This window comes from Triticum urartu, chromosome 4A, assembly GCF_056163025.1.
Source record: "Triticum urartu cultivar PI428250 chromosome 4A, HENAU_Tu73, whole genome shotgun sequence".
NCBI classification, from domain to species: Eukaryota; Viridiplantae; Streptophyta; class Magnoliopsida; order Poales; family Poaceae; genus Triticum; species Triticum urartu.
Genome location: NC_141876.1, coordinates 175,739,397 through 175,752,477, shown reverse-complemented (window position 1 = coordinate 175,752,477; position 13,081 = coordinate 175,739,397).

The following is a 13,081-nucleotide window of genomic DNA, read 5'->3' as shown; positions in this document are numbered from 1 at the left end:
CAATGATTTTATTAGCACTCCGATTGCTCCCCGATGCTAATGTGGAATCTTGTGAAATTAATACCGCTTTGCTGAATCTTTTTATGAAAGATCAATTTTCTGACCTTCCCAATGAAGATGCCGCATCCCATCTTAATAATTTCGTTGATTTGTGCGATATGAAAAAGAAAAAAGATGTGGATAATGATATTGTTAAGTTGAAGCTATTTCCGTTCTCGCTTAGGGATCGCGCTAAAACTTGGTTTTCATCTTTGCCTAAAAATAGTATTGATTCATGGAATAAGTGTAAAGATGCTTTTATTTCCAAGTACTTTCCTACCGCTAAGATCATCTCCCTTAGGAACGATATTATGAATTTTAAGCAACTTGATCATGAACATGTTGCACATTCTTGGGAGAGGATGAAATTGATGATTAGAAATTGCCCTACTCATGGTCTGAATTTGTGGATGATTATACAAAACTTTTAAGATGGATTGAATTTTGCTTCTAGAAATCTTTTAGATTCGGCCACGGGAGGGACTTTTATGGAAATTACTTTAGGAGAAGCTACTAAACTACTAGATAATATTATGGTTAATTATTCTCAATGGCATAGCGAAAGATCTTCCACTAGTAAAAAAAAGTGCATGCGATTAAAGAAATAAATGTTTTGAGTGGAAAGATGGATGAGCTTATGAAATTGTTCTCTAATAAGAGTGCTCCTATTGATCCTAATGATATGCCTTTGTCTACTCTTATTGAAAACAATAATGAATCTATGGATGTGAATTTTGTTGGTAGGAACAATTTTGGTAATAACGCGTATAGAGGTAATTTTAATCCTAGGACGTTTCCTAATAATTCCTCTAATAATTATGGTAATTCCTACAACAATTCTTATGGAAATTATGATAAGATGCCCTCTAAATTTGAGAATAGTGTTAAAGAATTTATTAGTTCACAAAAGAATTTCAATGCTTTGATTGAAGAAAAACTGCTTAAGATTGATGATTTGGCTAGGAACATGGATAGAATTTCTCTTGATGTTGATTCTTTGAAACTTAGATCTATTCCACCTAAGAATTATATCAATGAGTCTATCAAAGCCATGAAAATTTCCATTGATGAGTGTAAAGAAAGAACCGCTAAGATGCGTGCTAAGAAAGATTGGTTTATAAAAGCACGTTCTTCTAGTTTCCGTGAAAATAATGATGAAGATCTTAAAGTGATCGATGTGAGTCCTATTGAATCTTTGTTTTCCGATGTTAATCTTGATAAATATGGGACTAGAGATGAGTCAACTTTAGTTAGAAGGCGTCCCAATGATTCGGAGGTTTTAGATCTTGATGCAAAAATTGATAAAAGTGGGATTGGAGAGGTTAAAACTTTAGGTAGCAATGAACCCACTCTTTTGGATCTCAAGGAATTTAATTATGATAGTTCCTCTTTAATAGATTGTATTTCCTTGTTGCAATCCATGTTGAATTCTCCTCAAGCTTATAATCAAAAGAAAGCTTTTACTAAACATATCGTTGATGTTATGATGCAATCTTTTGAAGAAAAGCTTGAATTGGAAGTTTCTATCCCTAGAAAACTTTATGATGAGTGGGAACCAACTATTAAAATTAAGATTAAATAACATGAGTTCTATGCTTTATGTGATTTGGGTGCTAGTGTTTCCACGATTCCAAAGACTTTGTGTGATTTGTTAGGTTTCCGTGATTTTGATGATTGCTCTCTAAACTTGCACCTTGCGGATTCCACTATTAAGAAACCTATGGGAAGAATTAATGATGTTCTTATTGTTTCTAGTAGTAATTATGTGCCCATATATTTCAATTTTCTTGATATAGATTGCAATCCTACATGTCCTATTATTCTTGGTAGACCTTTCCATAGAACGATTGGTGCAATTATTGATATGAAAGAAGGAAACATTAGATTTCAATTTCTGTTAAGGAAAGGCATGGAAAATTAAATTTCCTTATGAATCTATTATGAGAGCCACTTATGGATTGCATGCCAAAGATGATAACACTTAGATCTTTTCGTGTTTTATTCCTAGCTAGGCGTGTTAAACAATAGCGCTTGTTGGGAGGCAACCCAATTATATTTTTGTTCTTGGTTTTTAGGTCCTGTCATGCAATAAATTTTTCATCTAGCCTCTGGTTAGGTGTGGTCTTGTATTTTAGTTAGTGTTTGTGCCAAGTAAGACCTTTGGGATAGCTTATAGGGATAGTTGATTTGATCCTACTGAAAAACAGACACTTTTGTGCCCAGGAGATTAGTTTTCATTTTTCACAGAAGCATGATAAAATACAGATTCTTTTTGAAGAGGATTAATAAAAAATTGTCTAGGACTTCCTAATTTTTCAGGTTCTTTAGAGTTACAGAAGTATTCGAAATATCCAGATTTCTACAGACTGTTCTGTTTTTGACAGATTCTGTTTTTCGTGTGTTGTTTGCTTATTTTCATGAATATATGGCTAGTACCAGGGGGTATGAACCATGGAAAAGCTGGAATATAGTAGATATTACACCAAAATAAATAAAGAATGAGTTCACAATAGTACCAAAAGTGGTGATTTATTTTCTTATACTAATGGAGCTAACGAGATTATCTATTGGAGTTTTGTGTTGTGAAGTTTCCAAGTTTTGGGTAAGGATTTGATGGATTATGGAATAAGGATTGGCAAGAGCCTAAGCTTGGGGATTCCCAAGGAACCCCAAGGTAATATTCAAGGATGTCAAAAAGCCTAAGCTTGGGGATGCCCCGGGAAGGCATCCCCTCTTACGTCTTCGTCCATCGGTAATTTTACTTGAGGCTATATTTTTATTCACCACATGGTATGTGTTTTGATTGGAGCATCTTGTATGATTTGAGTCTTTGCTTTTTAGTTTGCCACAGTCATCCTTGCCATACATACCTTTCGTGAGAGACACACATGAATCTTGATTTGTTAGAATACTCTATGTGCTTCACTTATATCTTTTGAGGTAGGCAATTTTGCTCTAGTGCTTCACTTATATCTTTTTAGTGCACGGCGGTGGTTTTATTTTATAGAAATTGATGAACTCTCATACTTCACTTATATTATTTTGAGAGTATTTAGAACAACATGGTAATTTGCTTTGGTTATAAAATTAGTCCTAATATGATAGGCATCCAATAGGGATATAATAAAAACTTTCATATAAAGTGCATTGGATACTATGAGAAGTTTGTTTCCTTATGATTGTTTTGAGATATGATGATGCTGATATTAGAGTCATGCTAGTAAGTAGTTGTGAATTTGAGAAATACTTCTGTTAAGGTTTGTGAGTCCCGTAGCATGCACGTATGGTGAACCATTATGTAACGAAGTTGGAGCATGAGATGTTTTTTGATTTTCTTCCTTGTCTGTGACGGTCGGGGACGAGCGATGGTATTTTCCTACCAATCTATCCCCCTAGGGGCATTCATGTAGTACTTTGTTTCGATGAATAATAGATTTGCAATAAGTATGTGAGTTCTTTATGACTAATGTTGAGTCCATGCATTATACGCACTCTCACCTTTCCGCCATTGCTGGCCTCTCTAGTATTGTGCAACTTTCGCTGGTACCATAAAACCACCACATATCCTTCCACAAATTAGCCACCATACCTACCTATTATGGCATTTCCATAGCCATTCCGAGATATATTGTCATGCAACTTTCCACCATTCCGTTTATTATGACATACATCATCATTGTCATATTGCTTTGCATGATCATGTAGTTGACATTGTATTTGTGGCAAAGCCACCGTTCATCATTTTTTATACATGTCGCTCTTGATTCATTGCACATCTCGGTACACCGCCGGAGGCATTCACATAGAGTCATATTTTTGTCCTAGTATCGAGTTGTAATTCTTGAGTTGTAAGTAAATAGAAGTGTGATGATTTTCATTATTAGAGCATTGTCCCATGTAAGGAAATAAAAAGAAGTGAAAACCCAAATAAAAAAATAGAAGGCCCAAAAAAGAGAAAGAAAAAAAGAAAAAAAAATGAGATAAAAAGAGAGAAGGGCAATGTTACTATCCTTTTTGCCACACTTGTGCTTCAAAGTAGCCCCATGATCTTCGAGAGTCTCCTATGTTATCACTTTCATATACTAGTGGGATTTTTCATTATAGAACTTGGCTTGTATATTCCAATGATGGCCTTCCTCAAACGCCCTAGGTCTTCATGAGCAAGCAAGTTGGATGCACACCCACTTAGTTTTGTTTTTGAGCTTTCATAAACTTATAGCTCTAGTGCATCCGTTGCATGGCAATCCCTACTCACTCAATTGATGTCTATTAATGGACATCTCCATAGCCCGTTGATATGCCTAGTTGACGTGAGACTATCTCCTTCTTTTTTGTCTTCTCCACAACCACCGTCTATTCCACCTGTAGTGCTATGTCCATGGCTCACGCTCATGTATTGCGTGAAAGTTGAAAAGGTTTGAGAACGTAAAAAGTATGAAACAATTGGTTGGCTTGTCATCGGGGTTGTGCATGATTCGAATGATTTGTGTGATGAAGATGGAGCATAGCCAGACTATATGATTTTGTAGGGATAAGCATTATTTGGCCATGTTATTTAAGACATAATTATTTTGTTAGTATGCTTGAAGTATTATTTTTATGTCAATATTAAACTTTTCTTTTGAGTCTTACGGATCTGAACATTCATGCCACAATAAAGAGAATTACATGGATAAATATGTTAGGTAGCATTCTACAACAAAAATTCTGTTTTTATCATTTACCTACTCGGGGATGAGAAGGAATTAAGCTTGGGGATACTTCATACGTCTCCAACGTATCTATAATTTTTTTATTGTTCCGTGATATTATATTATCTATTTTGGAAGTTTTATATGCATTAATATGCTATTTTATATGATTTTGACTAACCTATTAACCTAGAGCCAGTGCTAGTTTCTGTTTGTTTCCTTGTTTTAGAGTTTCACAGAAAAGGAATACCAAATGGAGTCCAAATGGAATAAAACTTTCTCCATGATTTTTCTTGGACCAGAAGACACCTAGGAGACTTGGAGCGCAAGTCAGAAGAGCCACGAGGTAGCCACAAGGGTGGAGGGCGCGCCCCCAACCTTGTGGGCCCCTCGGTGGCCTCCTGACCTAGATCTTCCTCCTATATATACTCCTATACCCTGAAAACTTACAGGGGTTCCATGAAACCACTTTTCCACCGTTGCAACCTTCTGTACCCGTGAGATCCCATCTTGGGGCCTTTTCCGGCATCCTGCCGGACGGGGATTCGATCATGGAAGGCTTCTACATCAACACCATTGCCTCTCCGATGTAGCATGAGTAGTTTACCTTAGACCTACGGGTCCATAGCTAGTAGCTAGATGGCTTCTTCTCTCTCTTTGATTCTCAATACCATATTCTCCTCGATGTTCTTGGAGATCTATTCAATTTAATACTCTTTTGCGGTGTGTTTGCCAAGATCCGATGAATTGTGGATTGATGATCATCTTATCTATGAATATTATTTGAATATCCTTTCAATTATTTTATGAATGTTTTGATATCTTTGCAAGTCTTTTCGAACTATCTGTTTGGTTTGGCAACTAGATTGGTTTTTCTTGCAATGGGAGAAGTGCTTAGCTTTGGGTTCAATATTGCGATGCTCGATCCTAGTGACAGAAGGGGAACCAACATGTATTGTATTGTTGCCATTGATGATAAAAAGATGGGGTTTTCATCATATTGCTTGAGTTAATTCCTCTACATCATGTCATCTTGCTTAAGGTATTACTCCGTTCTTTATGAACTTAATACTCTAGATGCATGTTGGATAGCGGTCGATGTGTGGAGTAATAGTAGTTGATGCAGAATCGTTTCGGTCTACTTAACACGGACATGATGCCTATATTCATGATCATTGCCTGAGATATCGTCATAACTTTGCGCTTTTCTGTCAATTGCTCGGCAGTAATTTGTTCACCCACCGTAATATCTTCTATCTTGAAAGAAGCCTCTAGTGAAACCTATGGCCCTTAGGTCTATTTTCCATCATATAAGTTTCCGATCTACAATTCTAGTTTCCTATTTACTTTCTTTTGCAATCTTTTACTTTCCGTTCCATAAACGAAAATAGCAAAAAATATTACTTTACCATTTATCCATCTCTATCAGATCTCACTTTGTGAATAACCGTGAAGGGATTGACAACCTGTTTGTCGTGCTGGTTTCAAGTTGGTGTTTGTTTGTGCAGGTATTCGGTGGCTTGTTGCGTTGTCTCCTAATGGATTGATACCTTGGTTATCAAAACTGAGGGAAATACTTACACTACTTTTCTGCATCACCCTTTCCTCTTCGAGGGAAAAACTAATGCAAGCTGAAGAGGTAGCAAGAAGTATTTTTTGCACCATTGCCGGGGAGATCTATGCCAAGCCAAGACATACCAATTACCCATCATAAACTCTCATCCCTCACATTACATTAATCTCCATTTGCCTCTCGTTTTCCTCTCCCCCACTTCTAAAACGATTTTCGAAAAGATTCGCCATTACTATGCCCCTCTTCTGTTCGTCTTCTTCATTTGCTTTTTGTGTGCTCGTGTGTTGCATTGCTTGCTTTGTCATGATGTCTCAAGATAATACCAAATTGTGTGACTTTTCCAATACCAACATCAATGATTTTATTAGCACTCCGATTGCTCCTGATGCTAATGCGGAATCTTGTGAAATTAATACCGCTTTGCTGAATCTTGTTATGAAATTTCAATTTTCCGACTTTCCCAATGAAGATGTCGCATCCCATCTTAATAATTTCATTGATTTGTGCGATATGAAAAAGAAAAAAGATGTGGATAATGATATTGTTAAGTTGACGCTATTTCTGTTCTCGCTTAGGGATCACGCTAAAACTTGGTTTTCATCTTTGCCTAAAAATAGTATTGATTCATGGAATAAGTATAAAGATGCTTTTATTTCCAAGTACTTTCCTACCACTAAGATCATCTCCCTTTGGAACGATATTATGAATTTTAAGCAACTTGATCATGAACATGTTGCACAACTTGTCCTTCCTTTTTGAAACCTTGCTTCTCTGAGATGTTCTTCGTGCATAATGATCATATCTACTCCTTCTTTCTCTTGGTGGTGATTCTTCTCTCCTACTTCTCCTTTTGGGTGAATCTTCTCTTCGTTTGTAGGGAGTCGTACACTCATTGGAGTAGTGTCCGGGTGTTCCACGATTGTAGCAATTACGTTCACCACTCGAAGATCTTTTGTCATTGTAGGACCTTGACTTGGAACTTCTTTCCTTGCTTCTACTCTTGTAGAACTTGTTGAAGTTCTTCACCATTAGCCTCAATTCCTCATTGAAGGTTTGTTTCTCACTTGATGATGTAGGAGCATCACATGAGGCCTTGTAAGCACCACTTGACTTGTTGTGAAGCTCTTCCTTATCCTTGATTGACATCTCATGAGCAACAATTCTTCCAATGACTTCTGTTGGCTTGAGATCTTTGTAGTTGGGCATCATTTGGATCAATGTGCACATGGTATCATATTTTCCATCCAAGGCTCTTAGGATCTTCTTGATGATGAATCTATCGGTCATCTCCTCACTTCCTAAGACGACAATCTCATTTGTGATGAGAGCAAGCCTAGAGTACACTTCAGCGACACCTTCACCATCCTTCATTTTGAACTTGTCAAGTTGACTTTGAAGCACATCCAATTTGGATTCCTTGACGGAGTCGGTACCCTCGTGCATATCAATCAAAGTATCCTAAATTTCCTTTGCATTCTCAAGACGGCTGATTTTGTTGAATTCTTCAGAGAACAATCCGTTGAACAGGATATCGCAAGCTTGAGCATTGTATTGCAGCATCTTCAACTATTCCGTGCTAGCTTCACGGTTCGGTTCTCTCCCATCAAAGAATTTACCTTGCAAGCCAATACACACAATAGCCCAAACGGCGGGGTTATGTCCAAGAATATGCATTTTCATCTTATGCTTCCAACTAGCAAAATTAGTACCATCAAAATAAGGACCTCTACAGTGGTAATTTCCCTTGCTAGACACCATACTCTCCTAGGTTCTGAGACCAAGGCTATGATCACCAAAAGCTATGGAAATCAAGGCAAATGGAGAACAAAGCTTTGATACCACTTGTAGGATTGAAAGTATGTCTGGGGGTGATTAGACTACTAGACCAAATAAAAATCTAGCCTTTTCCCAATTTTAAGTTTTGGTAGGTTTTAGCAATTTAGAACAAGTCAAGCAATCAACCTACACATGCAAGTCTAAGAGTATAGCAGCGGAATGTAAAACATTGCATATGAAGGTAAAGGGATGAGTTTGGAGGGAGCAAACACAATGTAGACACGAAGATTTTTGGCATGGTTCTGATAGGTGGTGCTATCGTACATCCACGTTGATGGAGACTTCAACCCACGAAGGGTAACAGTTGCGCGAGTCCACGGAGGGCTCCACCCACGAAGGGTCCATGAAGAAGCAACCTTGTCTATCCCTGTAACACCCACAATGCGGCTATATCTCCCATGTGTCAAGACACGACTTAGAGGCATAGCCGCAAGGTAGGTTTGTCGCAAGAGGGGTAATCTTCACACAATCCCATGTACTAAGTAAGAAAGGGATAAAGAGTTGTCTTACAATCGCCACTTCACACAAATAACAAGTTAAACATGCATCATCCAGAGTACAATCAAGGTCCGACTACGGAACCAAAATAAAAGAAGACAACCCCAAATGCTAGATCCCCGATCGTCCCAACTGGGCTCCACTACTGATCAACTGGAGAAGACATAAAACATCAATCAAGATCTTCATCAAGCTCCCACTTGAGCTTGGTTGCATCACCTGCACTGGTATCAACGGCACCTGCAACTGTTTGGAAGTATCTGTGAGTCATGAGGGCTCAGCAATCTCACACCCGCGAGATCAAGACTATTTAAGCTTATGGGTAGGAAAGGGTAGTGAGGTGGAGCTACAACAAGCACTAAGCATATATGGTGGCTAACATACGCAAATGAGAGCGGGAAGAGAATCAACGCAACGGTCGAGAAGCTAGAAGTGATCAAGAAGTGATCCTGAAGCTACTTACGTTCAAGCATAACACAATACCGTGTTCACTTCCCGGACTCCGCCGAAAAGAGACCATCATGGTTACACACGCGGTTGATGCATTTTAATTAAGTTAAATGTCAAGTTCTCTACAACCGGATATTAACAAATTCCCATCTTCCACATAACCGCGGGCACGGCTCTCGAAAGTTTATACCCTGCAGGGGTGTCCCAACTTAGCCCATCACAAGCTCTCGCGGTCAACGAAGGATATTCCTTCTCCCGGGAAGACCCGATCAGTCTCGGAATCCCGATTACAAGACATTTCGACAATGGTAAAACAAGGCCAGCAAAGCCGCCCGATGTGCCGACAATCCCGATAGGAGCTGCACATATCTCGTTCTCAGGGCAACACCAGATGAGCAATCCATACAACTAAAACCATCCCTCAAGTTTCCCCGAGGTGGCGCTGCAAGGGGCTCTAGTTCGTACCAACACTTAGAGAAGAATTGGCCCGGGGGGGTTAAAATAAAGATGACCCTCGGGAGCGTGACTCCCAAAGGAAAAGTAGGTGGTGGTGAGGCAAATGGTAAAACCAAGGTTGGGCCTTACTGGAGGAGTTTTATTTAAAGCAAACTGTCAGGGGGTTCCCATAACACCCAACCGTGTAAGGAACACAAAATTAAGGAACATAACACCGATATGACGGAAACTAGGGCAGCAAGAGTGGAACAAAACACCAGGCATAAGGCCGAGCCTTCCACCCTTTACCAACTATATAGCTGCATTAATGTAACATCCCAAATTTTCAATTTGGAATGTTATACATAGATCATTCTTGCATATCATATTTTATTGCATTTCGTCTCGCGGTCCTCGAAATCGTAAGCAACTCAAGGACCCTCGGAGAGAGTTGGGGATTTCCCCGGTTTTCAAATTTGATTTTTATCAAATTTGAAGCAAGGATTTTTGGTTTTAATTATTTTTCTCTCCGAAAACATTTCATATTAAAATATATGAGAGGAGATAATATGACTTCTCCAAAATAATTTGTTTTTATTTGGATTTTATTTGCAATTTTGTTTGCACTAGAAAAATTGCACGTTTTCAAAATTGCATTTTAGGGCCAAGAAAATGTTCATCTCGTTCTAAATATTTTTTAGACGGTGAATTTTTTTTGGCATTTTTAGATTTTTATTTTATTTTCTAGGATTTTTTCTGTTCGGCAGAATTGTTTAAAAAAATATCTTCGGGCGCCGACTAGGCTGAAACCCCAACCAGGCCGGCCCATCCTTCCCGCGCGCCATCTCCCTCCTAGAGACCGGCCGCCGCCGCCGAATCGGACAGAGTCCGAGCCGGACTCCGCCTCCCGCCGCCTTGCCCCCTCCCCAAGTCACCTCCCCCTCTCTTAAATACCCAAGCCCCCCCCCCCGCCACCACCGCCCGCAGCCCCGCCCACAGCCGCGCCGCCACCTCTGCCACGCCTCACCGTCGCCGCTGCTAGCCGCCGCCGCCTTGCCTCATTGCCGCTCTCGCGTCTCGCCTGACCGACGAGGTACCCGTTCACCGCCGAGTTTTTTAAGAAAACCGAGTCGGTTTTTTAAGAAAACCCTAGTTCATTTTTTTAGTTCGGTTCGCCGGTTTTTTCCGGTTCTTCTCTTTAGCGGACGTTCGTCCGTACGTTCATTTTAACGAACGGTTTTCGCTCGTTAGTTATAGACAACGAACGCTCGTTCGTTAGCCTGTTCGTCAGCTTTGTTTTATCGGATTTTTCCGCGATTATTTCCGATCGTGATTTATGATCCGATTTTCGTTCTAGTTTATCTTTTCGCTCGTTTGTCGGAATCAGGCAATTCAAGCGCCTAGATCTTCGTCTCGAGACCCTCTTTCTGTTTAATCAACTTGAACAAGCTTTTGCTACTGTAAAATTTGACCTAGGTCTAGATTAGTAAATGGATCTTGTTTCTTTCGCCATTTGAGTTTCGTTGCTCCGTTTGATTTGATTCTTTTTGCTAACCGGAGTTCTTGAGTTGAACTTTCGGGTAGATCTTCTTATTTGAGATTTACTCGTGCTTATTTGTTTGATTGATTATGTATGCTATTGTTTGTTTGCGATAGAATTCCCGGAGTGCGAAGCATGTTATTTGGAGTCCCTAGGTTTCGCGTATCGTTAGCAAGGAAAGTAACACTTTGATCATATCCCTTTATCACCCAATTTTTATGTATTAGTTTCAATCCTCAAACATTGCATGGTTAGGATGTGATTAACATGTGGTTTGGTAAGTATTTGATGAGGTAGAACCTATTGCCCTGTTATATTCAAACCTTGGGAGTTACTTATACGAATTGCTTATATTGCTATGCTCGTAGACGTGGTTTGGGTGAGTGAAATCCATGACAGACGTGAGGTTGTTAAATAATAGTTTAACTTAAGGTGGCAACTTGAATACACATCTAGGTGGATTGAGGCACCTGGAGAACCCAGTTTTGCCTGTATTTTTGGAAATCCCGGGGTTCCGTGTGATTTTCCTATGGACGGCCACCCAGGCTCAAAGGGAACTGAGATGATTCATGCTAGAAACTTCTGTGTGCAGCCACAAGCTATTATGGGCTCTAGCATAGTTGAGTAAGTTACGTGAAGCTCTTGAAGAGGTGGATCAGTAGGTAGTGGGATGTAGGTTTGCTATGGTCTGCCCAGAGGAGAGATTTAATGTTCCTGAAAGGCTGTGGCTCGGTCATCCGTTTCTCAAACACCATGTAGTGCAAGAAATCCAACGGAGGCGATCGAGTCTTGTGGGGAAAAGTGCACAAACCTCTGCAGAGTGTACAAACTAATCATGGTTAGCAGTGTCCCCGGTTATGGACATCTTGAGTATCTAGTACTTGGAGTATCTTAAGTATCTCATCACTTTTAAATTAATATTGTTGGGTTGATAATTACTTTAATTGTGATTGAGTTGGAGGAACCTTCTCAATGATGTTTCAACTACCATGATAGTTAAATAAAAATTTATTCCTTTGTTGTAGGGAAAAACTGGCTTTTCGCAAAAACTATATCCATAGAGCTTTCCACCGACCAAATATGCATGTAGTGATAGCATTATTCTGTTCTTGCTCTACTGTGTTACTTTGCCAGCATATTCCATGTACTGACCCATTTTCGGGCTGCAACGTATTATGTTGCAGACTTTTCAGACGAGGAGTAAGGTTCGTTAGGTCGTTGTCGTGCAGCTCAGCTACGTCGTTGGAGTTGATGGACTCACTTTATCTTCCAAGCCTTCCGTTGTTATCGTATTAGATGGCCTTAAGTCATATTTATTGTAATAAGTTCTCTTTGGAGACATTCGATGTAATAAGGGAACCCAGTGTTGTCTGTTTTTTGGGAAATCCCAGGGTACCCGTGTGATCTTCCTATGGACCGCCACCCAGGCTCAAAGGGAACTGAGATGATTCATGCTAGAAACTTCCATGTGCAGCCACAAGCTATTATGGGCTCTAGCATAGTTGAGTAAGTTACGTGAAGCTCTTGAAGAGGTAGATCAGCAGGTAGTGGGTTTTGTAGGTTTGGTATGGTCTACCCGGAGTAGAGAGTTAACGTTTCTGAAAGACTGTGTCTCGGTCATCCGTTTCTCAAATGCCATGTAGTGCGAGAAATCCAACGGAGGCGATCGAGTCTTGTGGGGAAAAGTGCGCAAACCTTTGCAGAGTGTACAATCTAATCATGGTTAGCCATGTCTCCGGTTATGGACAATTCTTGAGTATCTAGTACTTGGGTTATCACATGTATCTCACCATGCTTAATTAATACTGTTGGGATGTTAATCACTTTAATTGGGATTGAGTTGGGGTTACCTTCTCAATGATGTTTCAACCACCATGATAGTAAAATTAAAATCTATTCCGTTGTTGTAGGGAAAAATTGGCTTTTCGCAAAACTACAACCATACAGCTTTCCACCAGCCATATATGCATGTAGTGATAGCATTATTCTGTTTCTGCTCTACTGTGTTATATTGCCAGC